The sequence below is a fragment of the Sminthopsis crassicaudata genome, chromosome 2, assembly GCF_048593235.1.
Source record: "Sminthopsis crassicaudata isolate SCR6 chromosome 2, ASM4859323v1, whole genome shotgun sequence".
Classification (NCBI taxonomy): Eukaryota; Metazoa; Chordata; class Mammalia; order Dasyuromorphia; family Dasyuridae; genus Sminthopsis; species Sminthopsis crassicaudata.
The window spans coordinates 213,644,499-213,649,095 of NC_133618.1; the positions used below are offsets into that span (position 1 = coordinate 213,644,499).

The 4,597-nt window shown below is 36.0% G+C and overlaps 1 pseudogene; it reads right to left on the bottom strand.

Moving 5' to 3' along the window:
- Positions 1 to 2,963: 2,963 nt before the first annotated feature.
- LOC141553354 (26S proteasome non-ATPase regulatory subunit 6 pseudogene) lies at positions 2,964 to 4,374 on the bottom strand (annotated as a pseudogene).
- Positions 4,375 to 4,597: the final 223 nt, after the last annotated feature.

Sequence of the window (4,597 nt, forward strand, 5' to 3'; positions counted from 1 at the left end):
ATTATTTTTATAAAACTATAATATCTCATTATCTCATGTTCAGTTATTCCCCAATTGATGAGCATCCACTTCTTTTCCAATTCTTTGCTATAACAAAAAAAAAAAAAAAAAAAGAGCTGCTGCAAACATTTTTGCACATATGGGCCCATTTCCCTCCTTTATGATTTCCTTGGCATACAGACCCAGTAATGGCACTGCTGGGTCAAAGAGTATGCATATTTTTATAGTCCTTTTATTCCTTTGGGCATAGTTCCAGATTGCTCTTCAGAATGGTTGCACCATTTTACAACTCCACCAACAATGCATTAGTATCCTAGTTTTCTCCCATAATTTCTAAAATTTATTATTACCTTTTCATGTCTTGTTAGCCAGTCTTAAAGGGTAGAGGTGATGGCTCAGAGTTGTTTCAATTTACTTTTATCTAATAGTGATTTAGAACATATTTTCATATAATAATAAATGGCTTTAATTTCTTCATCTGAAAATTGTCTGTTTATATCCTTTCACCATTTATCAATTGGGGAATGATTTATATTTTTTCTAAATTTCATAGTTCTTCATATATTTTAGAACTGTAACCTTTATCAGAAATACTGTCTGTAAATATTTTTCCCAGCTTTGTACTTCCTTTTAATGTTCTTTCTGTTTGATTTGGTTTGTGCAATACCGTTTTAATTTAATGTAACCAAAGTTGTTCATTTTGCCTTTCATTATGTTCTCTTTTTCTTCTTTGGTCTTAAATTCCTCCCTTCCCCATAGATCTGATGGGTAAATTATCCCTTGTTCTCCTAACTTGTTTATGCCCAAATCATGCATCCATTTTGACTTTATTCTGGTATGGGGTATAAGATATAGGTCTATGCCCAATTTCTGACATTATATTTCAGTGTCAAAGATATTTTATAGAATAGAAACATGTAATTGTGGGGGGTTTCAAATGGAAAGCTAAAAGAAAATTCTTAATAAGGTTTTATATTATTTACTCTGTTGATGTAGCAATGGAAAATTACAATGGAAAAGGATTCTGGATTTAGACACAGAGGACCTGGATTCATATCTCAACTCTGCCAGTTATCAAATATATAACCTTGGACAAATCATTTAGTTTTAGCAATCTCAACCTAATCTGAAGATATCATAATCTCAATTGATCCTCACTACAATCCCGAGTTAGAGAAGACTTGTATAGGAAACCTCACTTTGTTTATAAGCAATTTGAAACTCTTGAGTCATTCAGCAATTTGCTGAATAATGTGGAGAGGAAATAAAAATGACAGATTTCAAACTCATTTTATGATCCTAAACTTATCCCTTTTTCCATTTCCTCTTAAAGATAAAAGCAATTATGTGGCCAGATAAGTCAAAAATGGGCCCATGACTTTACCTCCGAGAATGACAGTACTAACTGATAGTGTCTGCTACCTACAGAACAAATGTTGGCCAGTTACATTAAACAATTATTGTTAAATAAAAATACTTCATTCTATAATATATAGATATAAGAAATCTATACAAATTGAGTGGGTGTTTGATAAATTATATAACAAATACAAAGAAGTTAAATAATCTTCTCACCTAAGAAAACTTCTAACTTCTTATTTAATGGGGTTTCCACAGAAAATTATATACAGTTTGTCCCTGCCCATCATAAATCACCAGGTGGAGAAAAAATATTTTGCTGTTCTGCAATTTAGGCTTTATACATATGTAATGGAAAAATTGAATCACTACATGATGGCTCTGTTAATTTTACAATTGTGATCATCAATACAGTCAAATCAATTTTGCTGTGATTTAGGTAGATACTGACAATATGCTATGGTCTATCTGTTTTTCACAGACAACCTGAAAAGGCAGTATGTTGAAGTAAAAGAAAACTAAATGTGAAGACTGCAGAACTAGGAATAACAGGGATAGTTCTTAAAAAGAGTTTTACTACATAGACAAGTAACTAAAATTCATTAGAGATTCACTTATAAAAAAGTAAAGTACTACAGAAATAAATAGATACATTTATCTGCAAGGCAGATCATTGTGTAAGTATTATGTGCTACTCTCTGTACTACATTGATGGAATACAATTAAAACAAAAAGAAATTAAAAGCTATATAGATCTCATCCTTCAAGAGCTTCCATTGTAGTATTAGAAGATAATACTCAAAAGAGAATTTTGAAAAAAAAATAGGCATAAGAAAGTTTAGTGTTGAAGGTACCAGGGCAGGAAGAAGAAGAAAAAGTGGGTTTCAAAAAATATTATAACTGGAATAGGCATTTCTCAAATGGTGGCTCAGGAAGGAACTCACTAATCAGAGGAAAAGAGTGAAGAATTTGCTACTGAGAAAACTGCTGGGGCAGAAATAGTTTGAAGATAATTGACTGATTTAGGTTTGAGAACAGCCAGTTATACTAAAACTTAACATATACCTAGGTTAAAAATGAAAATCTGTCATAGAATTATGAAAGAACCAAGCCCTTAATAAGTGAGTTTCACTCCCTTAGAGACTTCTTATTTCATAGTGCTTCAGGGATAAATGTTGGAGATATAATCAGATTGTGTCACCCAGGAAAAGAAAAAGATCTAGTTGCCTTAGGTAGGATACTCTAAAAATATGTTTGGTCTTCTTGAACTGTATTACCTAAACAATGTGAATTACATACTGGTAGGAGCAGGGTTAAGTAGAAGTTCATTGCTGAATAATAAATTTGGGTTAAGCTTTTTTTTTTTTTTTTTTTTTTTTAAAGAGTGCTTTGCTAGTTTGAGTGAGCAAATACTATTCTTCAAAAGTCTATTGAGGAGATAAAAAATAGAAAACAGAAATTGCAATGAAATATGGATTAACCTTAATAATAATAATATACTAAAGTTAACAAGTTAAAGAAGTCCTGGCTCAGAAAAAAATCCTTGGATCCCAAAATGATCATGAGTTTCAGACTGTCATATATATATATTTTTTTTACTGAAACCAAAACTGTATCCTTTATTTATTTATTTTTTTACAGCTGAATTGTTTACATAATGAAATGGACTATAAAATTTCCAAGTATTTATCATTAAAGGGCACCTTCATTCCAACAACATAGTCAGAAGATTTGTCAAACTTTATAAACTATCTCATATCCCTTTGTGTGTAGACGCTTTCCTGGAGTCTTACATGTTAATCACCCTGGAAAGTTTCTGAACTCGATTCAACAGCAGATCTCCTTTCTCGATGGTTTCCTGGTACTGCCAGTTCTTGCTATCTGGTCTGTTGGTTTCCACAATTTCATTTACTTTATCTATTTTGCAGTTTAGTCTTCCAGCTGCAATAAATCTGGAAAGTTCCTGATCTATGGACTCCACACCGACTCCAAAAGCTTCTGCCACGTAGCCTAGTGTCAGTGACCGGTAGGACTCCAAGAGCTGACTGTATGCATGGATTCTCATCTCTCGGACATAGTATCAATAATGAGGTGCAAAGAGCCAGTCTTTTTTCATCTCCTGCTCAACAATCGCCAATGATTGGAAGAAGACTGAGTAACAACATTCATACAGTGAAAAGAGGTACTGTCGGACTGTGGGCAAGCTGTGCAAGACTTCCAGGATTTCTGCTCCTTTAATAACCTTTTCCCTGAGATCAGGTCTTTCTAGAGCAATCATGCTGACGTAGACAGTGTATGTGACAAACGTTTTGTAATCCATCAGTTCATAGGACGTAAATGTTGAAACGGTGTCAAGAAAGAGTTCAGCTGCCTGCTTAAAATCTCTAATAGCCACACAGTAAAGACCTTGATACACCTTTAGGCGATTTCTCCTGTCTCAGTCACCTCCTTCTTCTATTAGACTTTTGGCCTTCTCGGTGTTCGTGTGATGAGATCATTGTCCATGTAAAATAAGCCAATCCGCGGAGGTAGAACACGATATCCAAGCGGTGACCCAGAGCCACCGTTTTGTCATATGTCTTGCCAAAGGCGGACAGAGCTCCTTCCTTATCCCCAATGCGGCACAGGTACTCGGCCTTGGCCATCAGAGCATCTCGGATCTCACTCTCCCCCAGGTTTTTTTTCTGCATCTTCCAGTTCATCATCCAAGCGCTTCAACTCCTCCTCATTGGCCTTCTTCATTTTGCTTAAAAGCTCCGAATCCATCTGCCTGTCAAGGGACTTGCACAGTGCTTCATAATACGGGGCCATGTTGTTGTCGTGCATGGCCGCCATGAACTCATAGCGCACGGCTGTGTGTCCACGGTGCTCCGGCAGGCTGAGCAGGAAGCACAGCTGCACGATGCGCAGGTCCGGGTTCTTGGGCAGGCCCTCCTCCTCCAGGTTCTCCAGCGGCATCGCAGCGGCGGATCCGGGACCACTAACACAACAAGTATGGCGGCGGCAGGGGCCTGCACTGACCCAGACTGTCATATTTTCAAGAAGAATAAGAAGAAGGAGCAGAAGGAAGAAAAAGGGAAGGAAAAGGAGGAGGATAAAGAAAAAAAGGAGAGATGATGCTTTCTTCAATGGAAAAAAAAAAAGTAGTAGAAACCCATAAGAAGAAATATTAATATCAGAGACTATGGGAATAAAGACGCTCCATCTCCACAAAAAGAGTCAAGCTGAGTTGTGAAAA